Source organism: Schistocerca americana, chromosome 4 (assembly GCF_021461395.2).
Source record: "Schistocerca americana isolate TAMUIC-IGC-003095 chromosome 4, iqSchAmer2.1, whole genome shotgun sequence".
Taxonomy (NCBI): Eukaryota; Metazoa; Arthropoda; class Insecta; order Orthoptera; family Acrididae; genus Schistocerca; species Schistocerca americana.
The window spans coordinates 66110131-66134797 of NC_060122.1; the positions used below are offsets into that span (position 1 = coordinate 66110131).

The 24667-nt window shown below is 39.0% G+C and overlaps 1 protein-coding gene across 1 annotated transcript in view; it reads left to right on the forward strand.

Moving 5' to 3' along the window:
* Nucleotides 1-24667, forward strand: part of LOC124613263 (zinc finger protein on ecdysone puffs-like) — a 173707-nt gene that overhangs the window by 41017 nt on the left and 108023 nt on the right. The gene's annotated exons all lie outside the window — the stretch shown is intronic.

A 24667-nucleotide genomic window follows, 5' to 3' on the forward strand; every position in this document is an offset into this window, starting at 1 on the left:
TAAAGACCTACTCAAAAATGTATCACAGTGTACCATTCACTGAAGCACTTATTAATTACATAACACAATACTGATGTTGACGCTCCAGCGCTTAGTGCAGGTACTCAGGGTAATGGAACATGTCCACGCACTGGCATTGACAGAAGACAAATGTAAACATAAGTAGAAGTCACACCCGTCATTCCGTCAACCATCATCAGTTGAAGAGTTATGTAGTTATGTGAGTAGAATGTACACCAATGAAATGAAGGTAGAAATGCTACTCATCTAGCGGGGAATGTAAGTTAACAGAACAGTAATTACAATACTGTTTTCTTATGTACGGGTACATTTAGTACAACAGTTTACTCCTTTTAAATACTGTTGTGTAGAGTAGGCCTACAGTAAAGGCTGTCCTTCCTACAAACTGCATCAACATAATGTTTCTTTCACTGTTGTTGTTGAAGGTAGGCGAAATGCTAAGCAGGCAGCGGAACTGTACAGAGAGCAGTATCCTGATAAGAACCCACCTTTCTGAGGGACGTTTTCTCATGTTGTTACGACACTTCAGGAAGCGGGAAGTTTCAACACATGACAATGCAATTGTAGTAGCACTCGCACTGATGAAGCTACCGAAGTTACTGTTCTCGCTTCCGTTGCTATGAATCCATCCACATGTGAGCACACAACAGCTTGGACATGAGATTGGCATTCCTAAAACCAGTGTACATGGAATTCTGACATGTCACTGGTTCCATCCTTACCATGTCCACCTACACCAAGACTTGCATGGGAATGATTTCCAGAATTGTGTACAGTTCTATCAGTGGGCACAGCAGCAAATCCTCGCCAACGCAAACTTCTTCTCCAATGTTCTGTTAACTGATGAATGTTCCTTCTCAAACAAAGGTCAGGTAAATACAAGTAACATGCATTAGTGGTCCAGTGACAACCAACAATGGGTTAGACAGGTGGAATATCAGTGTCAGTGGAAAGTTAACATCTGGTGTGGGATGCTTGGTACTACAATTATTGGCCTGCCAGATGGATTGGTCGAGGAGGAACAGTTACGTGGCCTGCTACGTCTCCTGATTTAAATCCTTCAGACTTTTTCTTTGGGGATGCATTGAAGACATTGTCTAGCACGATATTCCAACAACTCCAGAGGACATACAGGAACGTATCGTAGTTGCTTGTAATTTTCTTCAGCAGGCAACACTGGAAGCGGTACATAATTCATCCATTCAACGAGTGCACCAGTGTATCGGTGTCCAGGGTCACCACTTTGAGCATCTTTGAATGTTCTACTCCTGGGCAATGGTACAGGAGAGACAAAGTCAATTTTGTGTTATGTTTTTACTTGGTTTTCATTTGTTATCTACATCTACATCCATACTCCACAAGCTACCTGACGGTGTGTGGCGGAGGGTACCTGGAGTACCTCTATCAGTTCTCCCTTCTATTCCAGTCTCATATTGTTCGTGGAAAGAAAGATTGTCGGTATGCCTCTGTGTGGGCTCTAATCTCTCTGATTTTATCCTCATGGTCTCTTCGCGAGATATATATACTGCTTGACTCTTCGGTGAAGGTATGTTCTCGAAACTTTGACAAAAGCCCGTACTGAGCTACTGAGTGTCTCTCTTGCAGTCTTCCCCTGGAGTTTATCTATCATCTCCGTAATGGTTTCGCGATTACTAAATGATCCTGTAATGAAGCACGCTGCTCTCCGTTGGATCTTCTCTCTCTATTCTATCAACCCTGTCTGGTACGGATCCCACACTGCTGAGCAGTATTCAAGCAGTGGGTGAACAAGTGTACTGTAACCTACTTCCTTTGTTTTTAGACTGCATTTCCTTAGGATTCTTCCAATGAATCTTAGTCTGACATCTGCTTTACCGACAATTAATTTTATATGGTCATTCCATTTTAAATCACTCCTAATGCCTACTCCGAGATAATTTATGGAATTAACTGCTTCATGTATATGCAGCACATTACACTTGTCTACATTGAGATTCAATTGCCATTCCCTGCACCATGCGTCAATTCGTTGCAGATCCTCCTGCATTTCAGTACAATTTTCCATTGTTACAACCTCTCAATATACTACAGCATCATCCGCAAAAAGCCTCAGTGAACTTCAGATGTTATCCACAAGGTCATTTATATATATTGTGAATAGCATTGGTCCTATGACACTCCCCTCCGGCACACCTGAAATCACTCTTACTTCGGAAGACTTCTCTCCACTGAGAATGACATGCTGCGTTCTGTTATCTAGGAACTCTTCAAATCCAATCACACAATAGGTCTGATAGTCCATATGCTCTTACTTTGTTCACTAAACAACCGTGGGGAACTGTATCAAACGCCTTGCAGAAGTCAATAAGCATGGCATCTACCTGGGAACCCGTGTCTATGGTCCTGTGAGTCTCTTGGACAAATAGCGTGAGCTGGGTTTCACAAAATTGTCTTTTTCAAAACCCTTGCTGATTCCTACAGAGTAGATTTCTAGTCTCCAGAAAAGTTTTTATACTCGAACATAATACGTGTTCCAAAATTCTACAACTGATCGACGTTAGAGATATAGGTCTATAGTTCAGCACATCTATTCGATGTCCCTTCTTAATAACGAGGATGTGCTGTGCCCTTTTCCAATCTTTTGGAACACTACGCTCTTCTAGAGACCTACGGTACACCGCTGCGAGAAGGGGGGCAAGTTCCTTCACGTACCCTGTGTAAAATCAAACTGGTATCCCATCAGTTCCAGTGGCCTTTCATCTTTTGAGCAATTTTAATTGTTTTTCTGTCCTTCTATCATCAATTTCGATATATACCATTTTGTCATCTGTGCGACAATCTAGAGAAGGAACTACAGTAAGTGGAGGAGTTTATGACCATGGGCTCAAAGTCACTGTTGTGTTATGTAATTAATAAGTGCTTCAGTGAATGGTACACTGCGATACATTTTTGAAGAGGTCTTTAGGAGAGGAAATTAATTACCAAATAAAAAATACAGGCTGTCATTTAAAAAAGTCATACCGCTGTATGTATCTTTGTAAAAAACAAAGCTACAATGAAGGCAATCATGCTGATTGATGTCCCCCTGATGGCTAAAGAACGTTTGCTTGAAACATTTTGTAATTTGCATCTGGACAAACAATTATTTAGGGTGGTAAAGATAAATGGGACACCCTGTATTTTAAATGGGGGTGCAGGGCAGGATGAAGCTAGTGTCACCAGGGAAGGGCATGATGCAGAATTATGTTTTGTAACATATGTCCATGCTCAGAGTGGATAGTTAGCTTTCTTTTATGAGACATAGTTGTAGGTAGCACTAACAATGCACTGAGAATTGCTTCATCATTCTGTAAAAAATAATGTTAAAAGTAAGCAGCACCAATTCTACATGTGCGTCAACATCTGTACTCTACAAGTGATCTTGCCATGTGTTATGGCTTGTACTTGGTGTACCAGTGTCGCTTCCCCCTTTTCTCATTCCAGTCACAAATGGTTCATGGGAAGAATGATTGCTGGTGAGCCTCCACGTTGGCTGAAGTGTCTCTGATTTTATTTTGATGCTGTTTTTGTGAGATGTACGTAGGAGGAAGCAGTATATTGGTTGACTCTTCCATAAATGTACACCCATGGAACTTTTAACAGTAAACCACACAGTAATGCAGAATGCCTCTCTTGCAGCATTTACCACTGGAGTTGGCTGAGTATCTCTGTGACAGTTTCACACTTATGAAATGAACTTGTAACTGAAACTGCTGTTCTTCCTTGTATGTTTTCTATTTCCTCTTTCCATACTGTCTGGCATGTATTCCATACTGATGAGTATTATTCAAATATTGGTCAAATGAGTGTCTTGTAAACAAACCTCTTTATTGATGGAATATATATATATATCCTGAGGATTGTTCCAATGAACCTCAGTCTTGCATCTGGCTTTCCTGTGATTAGTTTTATGTTGTTGTACCACTTAAAAATCACTCCGTGCGCACATTCCTAGATATTCTATGGAAGTAACTGCTTCCAGAAATTTTTCTGCAATCACATTATTGTACAATAATGAGTCTTTCTGTCTGTGTATATGCATTTTTTTAAAACTTTTGTGTTGTGGGTCAGTTACCACTTCCTGTGCCAAGTCAGAAACCATAAACAGACGCTAATAAGCAATTGGATAAAGACAAACAAGATGGGAAATAAAAAGAGTAATAGTGGCCATACTGTGCAAACTACAGTAGACAAATAGGTCACGAAGTCACAGAGACAAAACACAAACCCCCTGACCCCACAAAAAGGTCAAGAACCTGAAAGGATCGATAATGTGATGGTGAACATTATCGAGATATCCCTCCAAAACGTCAATGTGATGCCTCAACAGTGTGAAGTGCATGTGGATACTTTTGAGGCCCACCTGGAAGATGAGTCGGCTGCCAAGGATGAACAACAAAACCAGCGCAACTGCTCAGAAGTCAACATACCTGGAATACAGCACAATTTAAACTAAAGGTCAGTGACACAGTAAATATGACTTCGAGGCCCCTGAGTAAACCCCACTCAGACCTGAAAATCTATTATCACAATGTCCAATCCTTGAGAGACAAAACTGATGACTTAAGCATTTTGCTGACCAGTGAACTCAGTGATATCTCAGTAGTATGCCGAGCAGAGCACTGGCTCTGCACTGATGTGGTTAAGTTAATCTCACTACCAAACTTCAAATTGTGCTAACACTTCTGCAGATCAAATGATGGACATGGTGAGGTTGCCATCTTCATCAAACAACACATTGAATATAGCCCACTTCCTACCCTAAAGGAAATAGGAACAGACGAGATCTTTGAATGTGCAGCCATAAAGCTTACAGATCTAAATCTAATTGTAGCTACAATTTAACATCCCCCCCCTCCAGTAGGGGACTTGTTCCTATCCAAAAGAAGTCGATGGAAACAAGATGTGATTATATGTGGTGACTTTAATATAGACTTTCTCACCCACAACAGAAACAGGGAAACATTGATTAACATCGCAAACACTTATAATCTGCATGGCCTTGTAAACAAGCCCACTAGAATAACACCCACATCCAAGACAGCTCTAGATCAAAGTTTTGCAAATAGAAATAAACTTAACCCAACTCTAGAAGTATACAATGCAGGATTCAGCGACCACCAAGCTGTTATTCTAAAGGTCGATGTTAGCAAAGATACCTCAAAAACCCAGTCCCACCTAAAACTTTACGAAGATTTTTCAGCCAAGAGAACTTGAACAATCTAAATGCCCTCCTTAGTAAAGAAAAGTGGACAGAGATGTACGCAGCCAGTAATGTCAACATGAAATTCAACATATTTCTTGACAAAATGATCCACCACTTTGAAGAGGCCTTTCCACAAAAACCAGTAAGAATAAATAACAATAATAATAGAAACAAGAGTTGGATTACACCAGCTATAAAAATCTCTTGCAAACATAAAAGAATACTCTACATGTTATGTAAACAAAGTAGTGACTCCACCCAACTAACAGAATACTATAAAAACTACACAGGTAGCCTAAGAAGAGTGATAAGACAAGCAAAAAGGATGCAGAATGATGAGTAAATTGACAAATACAGCAATAAAGTAAAAGCAATGTGGAATATCATAAAAAGGGAAAGAGGGGAAATGAAAGCTTCAGACACGAACATAGAAATCAAACTCAACAATGAATCTATATCTAATCCCAAAGATGTGGTGAACTCTTTCAACAATTTCTTTACGAACATAGCTGAAAAATTGGTCCAAAATAATCCTAACACAAATTACCAACCAGCAAATCAAAAATATCACACATGTGCAGAGTCAATTTTCATTACCAAAGTCACTGAAAATGGTGTTGCAAAAGCCCTCAGAGAGTTAAAAAATTCATATTCAGCTGGAATTGATGGTATACCAGCAGCTGTAATAAAAAGTTGTGAACACACAATTGCAGAACCATTAACTCACCTCTGTGACTGTTCTTTCCAGGCAGGTATCTTCCCTGAAGCTCTGAAACTTTCTAAAGTAATTCCTGTCTTCAAAAAAGGTGATGATAAAGATATGAATAACTACAGGCCTATCTCAATCTCATCCTGCTCTTCTAAAGTTTTTGAAAAAATAATGTACAAAAAAATGATGGACTTCATTGAAAAAAAAAAAAAAAAAAGATTTACCAAGTTTAGCTCAACATGGGTTCAGAAGCAACAAATCTACTGAAACTGCAGTATATGATTGCATAAATACGCTATTAGAACTGTTAGATAGAAAACAACCCATAACAGGCATATTTCTGGATCTGTCAAAGGCTTTTGACACTATTGACCACAAAATATTACTGGAAAAATTATAACACTATGGTATCATAGGAATTGCAAACAACTGGAGTGCTACATTCCTAACCAATTGGATGCAGAGAATCAGCATGCAGTATACTAATAGACAAAGCAACTCAATAACCGAAATACTATCAAGTAATAAAACTGTAAAGCAAGATGTTCCACAGGGCTCAGTATTGGGACCACTGCTTTTCCTCCTGTGTATTAATGACTTGAGCCTGAATGTTGATGCACACAAAACAATAATATTTGCTGATGATACAACTGTACTCCTCAAAGGGGAGAATACAGAGGCTGTGCAAAAAGCTGTAAACTTGGCCACTGAACAACTCAGCAACTGGGCTAAAATCAACAGATTAACTATCAAAACCAAAAAGACACCTTCCATGAACTTTCACACAACACAAAATGCAAATTCCTCTTAGCCATTTCTCACTGTAAATAACCAGTCAATAGATACCGACATTGTTTTCAAATTCCTGGGTCTGTGGGTTCAAGACAACCTGAAATGGAATACACATACAGGAAAGGTAAATGCCAGGATTTGTACTGGCTGTTATGCGTTGAGTGTACTGAAAACATGTGCTAGCCTGAAAACATTAACCAGTGCATACTACACTTACATACAAGCTCACCTAAAATATGGTGTAATATTCTGGGGAAATTCTCCAACTGCTGTGAGCATATTCAGAATCCAGAAGATAGCAATGAGGATTATTACTGGGAGCAAACCCAGAGACTCCTGCAAACCCATCTTCAGAAAGTTGGAAATCCTTACACTGCCTTGCCTCTACATTCTTGAGACTCTAAATTTTTTCAGAAACCACATTGTGTCAACTGACCTCAGAGTCGTAAAAAATAATGAAATACATGAACACAACACCAGGAAAAACGCAAACCTGCATGTTATACGTACAAACACTCAACTGTGTGAAAAGGGAGCTTTCCACATGGGCCCCCAACTGTTCAACAATCTTCCCACTAGTATTAAGTCCATCGAAGACAACATAAAATTTTGCAAAGCCGTGAAGTCATATTTGTTGTGCCACTGTTTTTACTCTGTAAATGAATACTTAGAACAGTAATCTTGCTGTTTGTGTTAAATTGAAAACATTGAGCAATATAATACATTAGGATACTATAGGCCTATGTTAATATATGTTAACAATGTTAAATGATATTTTCCAACATCTGCAACACACTGTGTACCATCAGATCACATGGAATAAATAAATAAATAAGCATCAATCCTCTGCAGGTCTTCTTACCTCTAGCTTTTTATGTCTGAAGATTTCTCTCTCCTGAGAATGACATGTTGTGTTCCGTGTGCTAGAAATTCCTCAGTCTAGTCACGAAGTTGGTCTGAAATCCATAATGCTATTTTGTTCATTAGGCAGTAGTGCAGAACTGCCTTCCAAAAATTAAAGGCAGCATCTACCTATGCACCTCTATCTGCCACTTTCTGGATCTAGTGGGTGAGCAGAGGGAACTGGGTGTCACACAATCATTGTTTTCAGAACCCATGTGGGTTCCTACAGAGGAGATTTTTGGACTCCAGAAATGTCATGATAAGTGAGCATGACACATGTTTCAAAATTCTGCAACTGACTGACATCAGAGATACAGACCTATAGTTTTATGAGTCCATTTCACATACCTTCTTGAAAATGGGAAGAGCTGTGGTTTTTTCCAATAATTCCACCGGGAACCTAAGTACACTGCTGCGAGGAAAAATGAAAGTTTTTGCACATACTCTACATAGAATTGTATTGGTTTCCCGTAAGGTCCCAGTGGTTAGCACACTGGACTCGCATTCGGGAGGACGACGGTTCAATCCCGTCTCCGGCCATCCTGATTTAGGTTTTCCGTGATTTCCCTAAATCGTTTCAGGCGAATGCCGAGATGGTTCCTTTGAAAGGGCACAGCCGATTTCCTTCCCAATCCTTCCCTAACCCGAGCTTGCGCTCCGTCTCTAATGACCTCGTTGTCGACGGGACATTAAACACTAACCACCACCACCACCACCACCACCACCACCACCACCGTAAGGTCCAGTGGCCTTTCCTCTGTTTAGGGATTTCAGTTGCTTTTCCATCCCATAGTCACTTATTCTGATATGTCATTTTATCATTCGTGCGATGATTTAAGGAAGGAACTGCAGTGTGATTTTCCTCTGTGGATCAGTTTTGGAAAACAACATTTAATTTTTGGCCTTTCCTTTGTCATCCTTTATTTCAGGGCCATTATGTTCACAGAATGTCTAAACAGATGGCTTCGATTTGATTACTGATTTAACATAAGACCAAAATTTATTAGAATTTTGTGTCGTGTCAGAAGATAGAATTTTATTTTATAGTACACTGAATGCTTCACGCTTGGCCCTCATTAATCTAATTTTGGCTTCGTTTAGTGTTTGCTTATCTGTGAGTTTTTTTGTTACATTTTAATTTGTAGTAGTAGTAATAGTTTTTATAGAAGCTTTCTAACATGGTTGTCAAGCCACAACAGCCACTTCCCATTCCTCACAACTTTGCTCATCACGTATTTGTCTAAAGTCCTTGTATAATGGTCTTTAACTTTGTCCATTGATGCTCAACTGCGTCAGTGCTGGAGATGAAATTTTTATATAGATCTATTTGATAACAAGAGATTGTTTCTTGTCACTTTTGCAAAACAAGATGATCTTCCTACCTTTCTTTGTATAGCTATTTGCAGCTGTGTTCACTGACACACTAAAGGACTTACAATCACCGATTCCCTGTTATGCTGAGTGAAAAGGTTCGGGTCTATTTGTGATCAGCATGTCTAACATGTTACCTTAATGACTCAGTTATCTGATTAACTGCTCAAGTTAATTTTCAGATAAGGCACTTAGAATAATTTCACACTATTTTTAGACCCTCCTATCCACTGTAATCACTCGAATACCCCAGTACTTGCTGGTAAGTTGAAATCTCCACCTAAAACCAGGAAATTTACGCAAAGTATTCTCCAAGATTCCCCTCAAATGCTTCACCACTATGCTGCTGAAGCAGAGGGTCTATGAAAGCATCCAGTGAACATGTTTCATCCACCTTTATCACTCATCTTCATCTAAATTATTTTACATTCTGAATCTGTACTAAGCTCATTTGATATTATCATATTATTATGTCTGTAAACAAGCATTCACCACTAGTGTTCAACCTATCTTTTTGATGTGCATTCTGCTTATAGTTTAGAATTTCATTACTAACATCATCTGGTTTTAGGCAGCTTTCTGTCCCTATTAGTATGTGGGTGTTGTTAATGTTTATAAGGAAGAGTAGTTTCTGAACATTTCTGTAGTTAACTCATACTGTATTAACATTTTCTTTCTACACCACTAGGATGAATGCAACCCTGTCTGTGGTCATAATGCAGCTCAGCGGGCCTGTTGAGGGATTTCTGTATCCTAAAACGCACACAGTGCATACCACACATACTCCACTGCTTTAGTAGCCGTTTCCTGTGGGTAGTGCACGTCTGATCTATTAAGAGGGCTCCTCCACATTTCACTGCACAGTAGCAGAGGTCAAGAAATCTACATCCAAGATCATCACAGAATCATCTGATTTAACATAAGACCAAAATTTATTAGAATTTTTGTGTCATGTCAGAAGATAGAATTTTATTTTCTAGTACACTGAATGCTTCACGCTTAGCCCTCATTCTCAGTTCTGAGAAAGATGCTACAAAATGATAGCTCTGCTTAAGTTCCATGAATGAGGCTAGCAGTCTTCACCAAATCAGCACTGTAAGATGCTGTGATTTTTATCTTAATTTTATTGTAACTTTATGTGAATATAATAACACACATACATAGACACAAAGTAAAAAAACACTATACACACTTGATATGTTGCTATGTCAACCTACCTTACAAATATATTTTGTTTTTAAATGAACTCTTAGATGTTAAGTTACTTGCTCCGCACCTTTCAACATCCCCCCTTAAAGTACAATGTTTGTTTTTAATGACTCTAAATCAATCACAAGCTTCACAAATTTAGTTATCACACAGTCATGGTAATTGTTTCATAATAGCATTTCTAAATTTCTCAAACTTTGATCTTTGTAGAGCTTTGGTCAGTATGTCTGCTAATTGCTCTTCCATATCACAATATTTTGTCTCAAACAAACCTTCTCTGCATTGTTCGCTAACATAGGGAAATTTTACATCTATATGTTTGCTTTGTTTAACCAGCTGTCCTGATTTGATCATTTGGTTAGCACTTTGATTGCCTACATGAAGAATGATTTTCACTTTTCTTCTGGTTAACTCTTGTATTAGGGTATTGATGTGTTTTATTTCTTTGGTGCATTGTCCTGCTGTAATGTATTCTGCTTCAGTTGATGAAGTAGCTGTCGCACTTTTCTTCTTGGAACACCAGCTAGTGGGAGCACCATCATAAAGAACTATGTATGCACTTGTACTTTTTCTGTCTCTTAAATCTCGTGCATAATCGGCATCACAATAAACATTTAGATGAATAATGTCATCTTCTTCACTTTATTTTTTCTTATAGAAAAGACCATATTTCTTGGAACCTTGTAGATAACTAAGAGTTCTTTTTACATTTTTGTAATCTCTTTTCTGGGTGTCTTCTGTGAAGCGGCTCTCATAATTTACTGTTAATCCAAGATCTGGTCTGGTTTTACATGACAAATAAAGAACGCCTCCTGTGGCTTCACGATATGCAAATTCAATGTGTTCGTTTTCTTGATTAAGAAGGCTTCCTATGGCTTCACGATATGCAAATTCAGTGTGTTCATTTTCTTGATTTTCTTCATTTGTCTTTCCCTCTGGAACTAATGGAGTCTTCATGGCCTTACAGTCAGTCATATTGAATTTTTCTAGTACTTTCTTTGCATACTGTTCTTGGTGTAAAAATATTCCACCCTCTGTCTTTATTATTTGTATCCCTAAGTACATATCTGGATTTTCTGCCACAACCATTTCAAATTTCTTCTTAAGTTTCTGTAGTAAATTTTCAATTTTCTCCAAGTACCAGGTTGAGATTCATTGGGAGAGTCTTTAGAAAATGTAGTCCATCAACAAAGGAGGTGGCTTACAAAACACTCGTTCGACCTATACTTGAGTATTGCTCATCAGTGTGGGATCCGTACCAGATCGGGTTGACGGAGGAAATAGAGAAGATCCAAAGAAGAGCGGCGCATTTCGTCACAGGGTTATTTGGTAACCGTGATAGCGTTACGGAGATGTTTAACAAACTCAAGTGGCAGACTCTGCAAGAGAGGTGCTCTGCATCGCGGTGTAGCTTGCTCGCCAGGTTTCGAGAGGGTGCGTTTCTGGATGAGGTATCGAATATATTGCTTCCCCCTACTTATACCTCCCGAGGAGATCACGAATGTAAAATTAGAGAGATTAGAGCGCGCACGGAGGCTTTCAGACAGTCGTTCTTCCCTCGAACCATACGCGACTGGAACAGGAAAGGGAGGTAATGACAGTGGTACGTAAAGTGCCCTCCGCCACACACCGTTGGGTGGCTTGCGGAGTATAAATGTAGATGTAGATGAAGTCTTTTCCTATTATGATTCCATCATCAACACGTATAGCCATGTACATTTCTTCAGTTGCATTATTAAATATGCACTGATCTGATTTCAATTGAATTAGTCCTTCTGTTTTTAGGAAATCTGTCAAAGTTTTATTCCATCTGGATGGGGCCTGTTTAAGTCCATACAGAGCTTTCTTCAAAACACACATTTTTCTAGCTTCTTTGTATCCTTCAGGTATCTTCATAAAAATTTCTTCATCCAGTTTCCCATAGAGAAATGCTGTTTTGACATCAAACACTCTCATATGGAAACTTTTCTCTGCTGCCAGCGCAAACAACAGTCTCAGTGAACATATATCTAGTACTGGGCTGAATTATTCCTTGAAATCTATATCCTTTTCTTGTTGACAACCTCTGATAACTCGTTTGGCCTTATATTGTCCATCATCTTTGACTTTAAAGATCCATTTGCTTGTTAAGATTTCTTTCCCTTTTGCTTCCTCTGGACTAACTAATTTCCAACCATGTTTATTCTTCATAGGTAAGTAAAGCTGTTTCATAATCATTATATTTTACAGGTTTTTTCAAACTAGTTCTTTTCCTAAGGTTGTAGTTTCTTGTCTTCATTGCATGTTATTATTTCTTGATTTTCTTCTCCTTGATTTTCGTGGTCTTCTATTTCATTTTTTTGATTGCTAGTATCATTTGATAGTTCACCAAAAACAAGATTTTTCTGTAGAGTTTCTTTTGTCACTTTCTGCTCAAATTCAACATCTCTTGACACAACATTATTTCTTCTTTCTGCATCAAACAGTCTGTAGCCATTTGGTGCATAACCAACAAAAATGTATGCATTACTTCTTACATCTAGTTTCTTCAAATAGCCTAATTTTTTTGGCAAAAACTCTTGATCCAAAAATTTGAAGTCTTGACAGATCTGGTCTTTTCCCAAACCACTTCTCTGCAGGTGTGACACTTTGATTGATAGTTGGGCTTCTCTTGATTAAGTATGTAGCTGTGAGCACTGCCTCTCCCCATAGCTCTTTCTTTAGTTTGCTATCGAATATCATAGCTCTTGCCTTGTTTGTTATTGTCAGATTTAGTCTCTCTGCTTTCCCATTGAGCTGAGGGCTATAGTCTAGCACAATTCCTTTTCCTTCACACCAATTCTTAAACTCATGGCTGGTGTACTCACCACCTTTTTCAGATCTTATTTTTGACACTTTTATATTGAACTTATTTTCACTTTCTGACACCTATTTTCTTATGAATCTTTCAGCCTCTGACTTATATCTTAACAAGTAAGTTATGCAGAAATGAGTGAAATCATCTAACACTGTCATTGTAGAACCTATATCCATTAAATGTTGGGGGTTCTATCTCTCCACAGATCAGTATGTACGATTTCAAGAGGTCTTGTTGCTCTCTCTCTCACAGTAGAGAATGGTTTTCTTGTTAATTTAGCTCTCAAACAAGCTTCGCACAATTGTTCTGCTGAGCATAAACTATTAGGAACTCCTTCACACATTCTCTTGATCTTTGAAGTACAGCATATGCCTGGATGACCTAGTTTATTATGCCATTCTTGTTTTTCTTCTTGTGTCAGTAGTGATTGCATTTCTGATTTAATGTTCACTTCATACAACCCTTTCTTGTTTTTTGTTCTTTCAACACAGGTATTTCACCTTTATAGATTTGAACAGAATGTTTAGTAAATACAACTGTACAATCTTTTTCAGTGATTGCATTTACAGACATCAGATTTCTGCTCAGTTCAGGAACATACATTACATCTTTTAGGACAGTTATCTCCTACAAAGTTTCCTATTGCAACTATTTTCATTGATCCACCTTGTTTGGCAACTTTTACAATACTATCATAATGTCTCGCATTTGTTAACTTGTCCACTACATTACACAAATGTCCTGTACATGCACTATCAACAACCATGAGTAGAGGTCTGCGCGGATAAGTAAAATGCAATCCGCATCCGCAAGGTCCTAATCCGCATCCGCAGCAATTAATCCACATTCGCAAGTTCCTTATCTGCATCCGCATATATTTAAGTTTTGAATGAGTAATTAATAGTAATAGACAGTAGTACTTAGAATTATGGTATGTAATGACATAGTTATTGTTAGGGTCCGCATCCGTGCAGACCTCTAACCATGACCATATCTTCTTTCTCTTTGGCTTCTTGTGGAATCTTTTCTTTGTTACATTGATATGCAATATGTGCAGTGTCTTCCATCTTCTTTTCTTCATCAATGTCTTGTTTCTTGTTTTCTTGAGTGACTAGATCTTCTTCTATGTTTTCAAAAGTGCAAAATGATGTTCTTTCGCTGTCTTTGTTCTTAAAATAACAGTCTTCTTCTTTGTGGTTAGTCTTTTTGCAATGAGGACAGGGCTTGAAAGATCTCAATTTTGGTTCTTGAATTTTATTTTTATTTTTAAAGTAACGCTCTTCCTCTTTGTGATTATTCCTCTAGCATATAGAACAGTGTTCTTTCTTCTTAGGCTTCTTGCATTCTCTTGCAAAATGTCCATGACCACCACAATTTTTACAAATTATATCTTTTATTTTATTTTTGTTAAACCCAACATCAAAGGCAATACTCTCTTCTTAATTATTGTTTTCCAGTCATTCCTCTTCTCTTATAAGCCTTGCAATTAGATTTTCCATAGTCTTCTCACCACTGGGTGACGAATCCCATGCTGGAGAAAAGTGTTTGTATTCTTCTGGCAAAATAGACAATATCTTGGGTATGATCATAATATCTGTCATCTTTTCTGACTGGGATGATTCAGTTCAAATACTATATTCTGTAGTGCACATATATTACTAGATATGTCTCTGGTTTTATCGTACTTGAAACTATAAAATTCTTGAAGCAACTGCTGACTTCTTTGAGATGCATCTCTTTCATAAATTGTTTTAAGTTCATCATACATTGCCTTGGAAGTTTCACAACACAATACATGTGGCTTTACCTTTTTTTTTTTTTTTTTCTTTTTATCAATTGTTCTCATTATAAAATGTTTTGCCTTGCTGCCCATTTTTTTCTATTTTTCTAAAGTTTTGCAGTTTTCCAGAGTTTCAGTTCCATCCACAATATGACACAGGTCTTGTGTATTAAATAATATTCTAATTTCAACATCCCACAGATTGAATGTACTGCTATCTTTAAGCACTTGTATATCGCGAAATTCTTCGTTTTCTTGAAACATCTTTAACTATTTTTCTTACTTTATCATGCCTTCTATTTTTAGCTTTTCTATTTTCTTATTGCTCTGGGACCATAACCTGCTGTGATTTTTATCTTAATTTTATTGTAACTTTATGTGAATGTAATAACACACATACATAGACAAAAAAGAAAACAACTATACACACTTGATATGTTGCTACGTCAACCTACCTTACAAATATATTTTATTTTTCTATAAACTCTTAGATATTAAGCACTTCTTTTTTAAAGCACACACAGTAAACATTGTATTTTACTTGCTCCACACCTTTCAACATAAGATCCAAAAATTGCATGTGAACCCAGGCAGCAGGCATCATTCGTGCTGACAGTTTGCAACTGGGTGCCATCAGAACATCCTCCACATCTTGAACAAGACCTTCCAGTGAGCAAACAGAGTAGACACTGACCTCCTTTTCCAACCTGCCTGCTGTTCCTTTAAGAACTTCAGCATCTCCCAAACATTGGAGCTCCTAGTGGCATGCAGTTCCACTCTCTGCACTTGTACAAATCTCTCTGGGAGATTGGTCACAGTGCCATCAGGTGAGTTCAGCACTGGGCAACATCTCAGACTTGTTTTAAGGCATAAACGAACAGCCATGTGGCCAGTTCCCATTTCTGTCTAGAGATTCGTGAACCCGCCACTGTTTGCGAAACAGAGTCGGGAAAGTGTTGAGTGGCTGGGACATGCAAATCGGAAGGCACAGCAATGTTAGGAATCCCAGGCAATGCTAAAGCATTGGTCTCAGGTGTCCCACTGCCATCACAGCCCAAGGCAGCACTCTGAAGTCTGTTGATTGTGGCCAACACAGCTTTCAGCTGTTTATGTACAATTGCCAATTCATCCTGCACGCATACCAAGCAGGCACAGTCCCTAACCATCTTCATACAGTTTTTGTCTGTATCACAAGTAATGTACTACCAGCCCAAGTCACTGGGTGCAATCTTAGTTCTCCTGTTACACTACTTTCAGTTCATACTACATTCCAAGGCCAGTTCACACAAAGCTAATATGTGGAAATTAATGCAAAAAAGGAAAAAAAAAACAAGAAGTTAGTGTAAGAGTTAGTTAGTATACACTTAGATCAAATGATAAAACGCACTCTCACAAATAAAACATAAAACTAAATGAGACAACGCCTTATTGGCTGATTTAGTTTTGCGTTTTATTCATGAGAGTGGGTTTTATCATTTAATCTAAGTTCTAGCACATGTCCTTTCTCCCTCTTGTGTCCTTCACCCTAGTGCTTTTAGGGTGGAGGTTTTAATTTGTTGCAGGGTGGCTGGCTTTTCATTTTTATTTTCATGCTCGGCCAGCCACTGTAAACTGCTTCCTTGTTTTACTCTCTTTTTAAAGTTTCTTGCATCTCTCTGTTGTTTTCTTGTCCTTTTGTTCCTTTTAGTGTTCGTTGACTTTCCTTCATTCTTGTGGTCTTTCTTTTCTTCCTGTGTTGTGTTATATGTCTCGTCTGTTTTATTCTCACACTTGTGGCATTGTTTTATCAGGAACAAGGGACCAATCACCTCGTAGTTTGGTCCCTTTCCCCCTCTTTTAAACCAACCAGCCATCCAAACTACAGAGTGAAATACACAGGTACAATTTGTTTCTATGCAGAAACTAAACTAAATATTACATGGGAAACAGAAACTATCCCAGGTGCTTGCTGTCAGCTATGCAACAACTGCTACACTGACATTGTTATTGACTCATTAGTTCATAAAAGATTTATGGAAACTAAATATCAGTTATCTTTCATCACTTTAAAAATAGAAATGTTCAAATAAAATTCATTTTCATTCTGAAGTTTAGTTAGGCACTAATGTTGATGTGATTTTTTTTGGGGGGGAGGGGGGGGGGGAGATGTTTACCAACTAATACCTGATTACACCCAGGGGTTATGGTTATGGTCTCAGCAAGGTTGGGAAACACTGTTGTAAAGTGATATGCTTTTAGGTTGTGAGAATCTCAACTGATTCTTATACTCATAGTAGGTAGATATTGCTGGTTAATTAATTTTTAAGGCTGGAACATTAGTATTTTGTGTTTAATGTTTTTCATGCTGTATGCATATGTTTGTATTCGAAAATGTTTCGGTCTGGTATCCTTCTGACTGTTCAAATTCTGTAGTTGATGAAAACTGCCTGTGCGTAAAAAGAACACGGTTTCTAACAGAAAAGATAAAATTTGTAATATTCAAGTAACAGGGTTAAGGGAATTGAAGCTGAGTAAACTTTTTCTTGAACTGAAATGCTTAAATTAATTAATTTTTCCATTGTGCATGCTTTCTTGCTTTTGTAATTAGAATATTGCAAAGTAAGCCAACTTTCCCTATTTTTATTTCATTGAGTTTGAGCTTAGTAGAAAGTCTCCAACTAACCATATAAGAATTGGAGATGAAAAGAAAAACATTTTGGGCATTTTCCAGTATGAAAGTAATGTTATTTCCTCAGACAATCCCACATATTAAGATACTGATAGCTGAATATATACAGCTGTTTTGCACGTTTTATATTGATCAGTTAGAATAGGATAAGAGCTTTGCTGAGAGCCATAGAGGTTGTGAAAACAGCATAAGAACTTGCTGGAGAGCGACAAAGAGTTTGTTGTGTTATGACGATACAAAATGACTGCACGCTCTTTGCTGGAGGATCTTCAAATATATTTTGATGAATGTCATTTTGGAGGTTGAAGAGGAATTAAAATAATAATGAGTAGGAGAATCACATCTTCAAAGGGTATCAAACGGAGAAATGCATAATGGCATCAGATTTACGAACAACTGCATCTTACAAGGCACACTACATACAAGTTGAGGCTTATGTGTACATGCACCAGGAGCAATAAAATAGCAACAATGATTGTTTTCTATAACAAGGTACTGCAATAATTCTACATATATGCATAAGTTTCTCTCTGCACATAAACATGTGCTATCTGTTCATTTGTTTCTCTCTCACTTCTCTGTTCCTGAATCATCAGAAATGTGTTGGGTGATTTATGCCATCAATTGTTACTGGACTTTATGTAGCCACAACATTACTTTTAATTGTGTATTTCATTTATAGCATCTCATTTGGTGCGTTTTGTGAAAAATGCATAAGGAAGCAATTCCTAGTCCATCATAGGAACACCATGACATATTCTTGAAACATTCATTTTAGTTTCATATATATATATATATATATATATATATATATATATATAATAGAGGGAAACATTCCACGTAGGAAATATATATCTAAAAACAAAGATGATGTGACTTACCAAATGAAAGTGCTGGCAGGTCGACAGACACACAAACAAACACAAACATACACACAAAATTCAAGCTTTCGCAACAAACTGTTGCCTCATCAGTGTCCGGAGCAAGTATGGTGGGTCTGACACACCGGTGTCAATGTGTTCTTTTTTCCATTTCCAGGAGTGTATATGCTCCTCCAAACTAACAAACCTTTGCTTTGCTCCAGCACTCTTAACTTCATTTGTCTCTTTATCAGTTCTAAATTGTGCCCTAAAAGTAATAAACCATTGTCACATTACTGCCTGTACGCCTCTTGTCACAGCTGTCAAGATGCTGACAGGAAGCTGGATCAATGTAACAGTTGGATTGCATTGCCATGAATGAGTGTGTAGCTGCCGTTGCTGTTGCTGTAGGTTGATGAGTCACAGCTGTGATCTGTGATGCCTGCTGCAAACTTGTCATGGGGCAAATGGTACCTCTGAAGCCCTCTGAAATTGTAGTCAAAGCTCTTCTGACTCGTGGACTAGTTAGTTTCTTTTTCGTTGTAATTACAGTCAAACAATTTAACAATTGTTCATCAAGTACTCTAATCTCTTCAGTATTGTTAAGTTGCAGCACTGTCAGTTGCTTTTGTGCAGGAGCGTAATCTTGGCTGTTGACTTCCATTGCTAAGGCTACAGCTGTCAACTCGGGTAGATACTCATACAATAAATTTACCAACCTTCTTCAACAATTTAATTTGCTGGGGAGTTGCGATTTCCTGTTATTCATCAGCGATTTCCTGTTATTCATCATATTTCTTCACACTTGTCAATACCTCTAAATTAGACTTCATTTCTCAAAGTATTGTAGTTATTGCTGGAAATTAAGAATTCAGTCTAGTATCCAAAATCTCAAAATAAATACGATGCTTCTCAGAAACAACAAGTCACATACTGATGAGCCAAAACATTATGACCACCTACTTAAAGCTTTACATACAGCATAGTGAACACATTATTGTCCCCAAGATAGACACGAAGCCCACGCCTACTACAGTAGTACAAGTTTATATGCCAAATAGCTCTGCAGATGATGAAGAAATTGATGAAATGTATGATGAGATAAAAGAAATAATTCAGGTAGTGAAGGGAGAAGAAAATTTAATAGTCATGGGTGACTGGGATTCGAGAGTAGGAAAATGGAGAGAAGGAAACATAGTAGGTGAATATGGATTGGGGCTAAGAAACGAAAGAGGAAGCCGCCTGGTAGAATTTTGTGCAGAGCATAGCTAACACTTGGTTTAAGAATCATGAAAGGAGGTTGTATACATGGAAGAACCCTGGAGATACAAAAAGGTATCAGATAGATTATATAATGGTAAGACAGAGATTTAGGAACCAGGTTTTAAATTGTAAGACATTTCCAGGTGCAGATGTGGTCTCTGACCACAATCTATTGGTTATGAACTATAGATTAAAACTGAAGAAACTGCAAAAAGGTGGGAATTTAAGGAGATGGGACCTGGATAAACTGAAAGAACCAGAGTTTGTACAGAGTTTCAGGGAGAGCATAAGGGAACAATTGACAGGAATGGGGGCAAGAAATACAGTAGAAGAAGAAGGAGTAGCTTTGAGGGATGAAATAGTTAAGGCAGCAGAGGATCAAATAGGTAAAAAGACGAGGGCTAGTAGAAACCCTTGGGTAACAGAAGAAATATTGAATTTAATTGATGAAAAGAGAAAATATGAAAATGCAGTAAATGAAGCAGGCAAAAAAGAATACAAACGTCTCAAAAATGATATCGACAGGAAGTGCAAAATGGCTAAGCAGGAATGGCTAGAGGACAAATGTAAGGATGTAGAGGCTTATCTCACTGGGGGTAAGATAGATAACTACCTACAGGAAAATTAGAGAGACCTTTGGAGAAAAGAGAACCACTTGTATGAATATCAAGAGCTCAGATGGAAACCCAGTTCTAAGCAAAGAAGGGAAAGCAGAAAGGTGGAAGGAGTATATAGAGGGTCTATACAAGGGCGATGTACTCGAGGACAATATTGTGGAAATGGAAGAGGCTGTAGATGAAGATGAAATGGAGATATGATACTGCGTGAAGAGTTTGACAGAGCACTGAAAGACCTGAGTCGAAACAAGGCCCCCGGAGTAGACAACATTCCATTAGAACTACTGACAGCCTTGGGAGAGCCAGTCCTGACAAAACTCTACCATCTGGTGAGCAAGATGTATGAGACAGGCGAAATACCCTCACACTTCTAGAAGAATATAATAATTCCAATCCCAAAGAAGGCAGGTGTCGACAGATGTGAAAATTACCGAACTATCAGTTTAATAAGTCACAGCTGCAAAATACTAACGCAAATTCTTTACAGACGAATGGAAAAACTGGTAGAAGCCGACCTCGGGGAAGATCAGTTTGGATTCCGTAGAAATGTTGGAACACGTGAGGCAATGCTGACCCTACGACTTATCTTAGAAGATAGATTAAGGAAAGGCAAACCTACGTTTCTAGCATTTGTAGACTTAGAGAAAGCTTTTGACAATGTTGATTGGAATGCTCCCTTTCAAATTCGGAAGGCAGAAGGGTAAAATACAGGGAGCGAAAGGCTATTTACAATTTGTACAGAAACCAGATGGCAGTTACAAGGAGTTGAGGGGCATGAAAGGGAAGCAGTGGTTGGGAAGGGAGTGAGACAGGGTTGTAGCCTATCCCCGATGTTATTCAATCTGTGTATTGAGCAAGCAGTAAAGGAAACAAAATAAAAATTTGGAGTAGGAATTAAAAATCCATGGAGAAGAAATAAAAACTTTGAGGTTCGCCGATGATATTGTAATTCTGTCAGAGACAGCAAGGGACTTGGAAGAGCAGTTGAACGGAATGGACAGTGTCTTGAAAGGAGGGTATAAGTTGAACATCAACAAAAGCAAAATGAGGATAACGGAATGTAGTTGAATTAAGTCGGGTGATGCTGAGTGAATTAGATTAGGAAATGAGACACTTAAGGTAGTAAAGGAGTTTTACTATTTGGGGAGCAAAATAACTGATGATGGTCGAAGTAGAGAGGATATAAAATGTAGACTGGCAATGGCAAGGAAAGCATTTCTGAAGAAGAAAAATTTGTTAACGTTGAGTATAGATTTAAATGTCAGGAAGTCGTTTCTGAAAGTATTTGTATGGAGTGTAGCCATGTATGGAAGTGAAACGTGGACGATAAATAGTTTAGACAAGAAGAGAATAGAAGCTTTCAGAATGTGGTGTTACAGAAGAATGCTGAAGATTAGGTGGGTACATCACATAACTAATGAGGAGCTATTGAATAGAGTTGGGGAGAAGAGGAGCTTGTGGCACAACTTGACTAGAAGAAGGGATCGGTTGGTAGGACATGTTCTGGGACATTGAGGGATCACCAATTTAGTATTGGAGGGCAGCGTGGAGGGTAAAAATCATAGAGCGAGATCAGATTCAGAAGGATGTAGGCTGCAGTAGGTACTGGGAGATGAAGAAGCTTGCACAGGATAGAGCAGCATGGAGAGCTGCATCAAACCAGTCTCAGGACTGGAGACCATAACAACAACTACTTAAAGCATGTTGGTCCACCTCTGGAATGCAATTCATCAGTGATTCTACGTGCCGTTGATTCGACAAGTACTTGATAGGTTTCCAGAGGTTTGTGGTACCAGATACCTTCGCACAGGTGGCACATTTCCCATAATTTATGGGTAGCTGGTTAGTTGGTGCGGAGCTGACACTAGATAGCATTTCACTTGGGCTTTGTTAGATTCAGGTAAGCTGAATTTGATGCCAAGACATCAATGTGAGTTCACTATCAAACCACTGCAGCACGATTTTAGCCTTGTGATTGGGGCACTTGTCATGTTGGTAAATGCCACTGCTGTTGGATAAGACATGAAGTGTAAGTGGTTACAGATGGTCCGTAATAATGTTCACAAAGTCCACAGCTATTGCCTCAGGTCCTATGGAAGCCCAGGCGAATGTCTCCCATAACATAGTACTGTTCCACTGGCCTGCGTCCGTGGCCAGCTGCATGTTTCGAGGAGCCTTTCACTTGGATGATGACGTATCTGGCCACGACAATCAACCTGGTTTAACAATAAATGGGTTTCATATGATCAGGTGACAGTTCCAGTGATCCGCAGTCCAATCTTCATGATACCATGCGCTCTGTAATCATAATTGACAGGTTCAGCAGGTATAGATCTATGTGGGTCTTCCTCCTATGTATTTCTTGGTCTAGTATACCATCTGCCTTCGTTATTAGTATGTGTAATAAATGAAGACAAACATTCTCCTCTATTTCCACAGTGAATGTAATGTGATAAGATCTTATGGGACCAAACTGCTGAGGTCATTGGTCCCTAAGCTTACACACTACTTAATCTAACTTAAACTAACTTACGCTAAGGACAACACACACACCCATGCCTGAGGGAAGCCTTGAACCTCTGACGGAGGGAGCCGCGCAGACTGTGACAAGGCATCTCAGACTGTGTGGCTACCCTGCGCAGCGAATGTAATGTTTTGGTGGGTACTGTTAAAGAGATCCAGAAACCCATCCAGTTCCTGTCTGGTATGCTCCCACACCATGAAAGTATTGTTGTCATAGTGGAAGAAGTGTTTGCTATTTCAAGAGCCAACATCAAATCCTGCCTGTCCCAGTTCATACCACTATCCAACTGTGACCCTCCAACACTCACACGTAACCTTCCCCTGGTCACCTTCCAGGAATTCCTAACTTCCAATCTTGCCTCACCATCCTTCCTCAGGTTCCTTTCAGCAGAAAGAAGTACTGCCTTACACAAACTAAAAACAGATCCTGACCTGATCATCCTCCTGGCAGACAAAGGTTCCACTACTGTTGTGATGAACCAGAGTGGCTACCTGGCAGAGGGTCCCTGCCAATTGTCCAACACCTCCACCTACAAGCTCTACCAAAGTGACTCCATCCCAGAAGTCCAACATAACCTCCAATCCTTGATGGAATCTGTAGGCCCTTCCCAGAACCTCTTCCATGAATCCATCTTCCTTCTCATCCAAAAAACAGCCCACACACCCACCTTCTACATGCTCCCCAAAATCCTCAAACCTAACAATCCTGGGCACCCCATTGTGGTTGGTTACAGTGGCCCCACCAACAGAATTTTGGCTCTTGTTGACCAATATCTGCAATCAACTGTCCAAAACCTAGCCTTTCATATTAAAGATACCAACCACTCCTGCAATGGCTCTCCACAGTCCACACACCCTTACCTCCCAGGTCCTTACTCGTCACTGTAGATGCAAGCTCCTTATACACCAACATCCCTCATGCCCATGGCCTTGCAGCAATTGAACACTACCTATTCAGTGCTCTACATATTCAAAACCCACCAGTTCATTCCTCGTACACCTAACCAACTACATCCCAGTCCGTAACTACTTCACCTCGACGGGAAGGTATACAAACAAATTTCTGGCACAGCCATGGGCACACCTGGCAACCACTTAATGGGGCATCTAGAGGAAACATTCCTAGCTACCCCAAACCCCAGTCTGGTTCAGGTTTATTGATGATATGTTTACAATCTGGACCCAAAGCCACGACACCTTGTCCTCATTATTCCACAATCTCAACACCTTCTCTCCCATCTACTTCACTTGGTCCTCCTCCACCCATCACACCATCTTCTTAGACATCAATCTCCTCCTCTCAGATGTCTCCATCCATACCTCAGCCCTCATCAAACCCCGGTGTCATTGCAGTCCATAGGGTGATGAAAAAGGTAGATGCATCCCTGCCCATACACACTCTTTTTCTCACTTTTGATAGAGCAGTGCATTCGTCAGAGGTCAAAGCAGGCAATGAAGTTGTCACAGTCTGACTGCTCATTCTGAACCTGATGCACTGCTACTGGGATGTCCTGTTGACACCCGGCCAATTGTGTAACCTGTGATAGGGATGCTCACGAGGGCGATTGTCTGCCTCTTTTTCCCTGCTGCATCATTTGCAATGCGACCATGCAGACATGCAACCTCAAATTCAACAAGACCCAATATTTCCTTATGCAGTTTTCATTATCTAATCTTTTGACTTCCTCTGTTCACATCCTTGTTTACTGTAAGGTATAGCACAAACAAAATGATTCTTTGTGTCTACCTCTACCCACACCTAGGGTATAGACAAACCTTAAGTCTCTCCCTACAACATGTCTGTTCAGTAATCCATTACTTTTTAATGTATACAATACATCTATGTCGCTTAGCATACTTTGCCCCTCATTGTTTTATCTATCTAGAACCA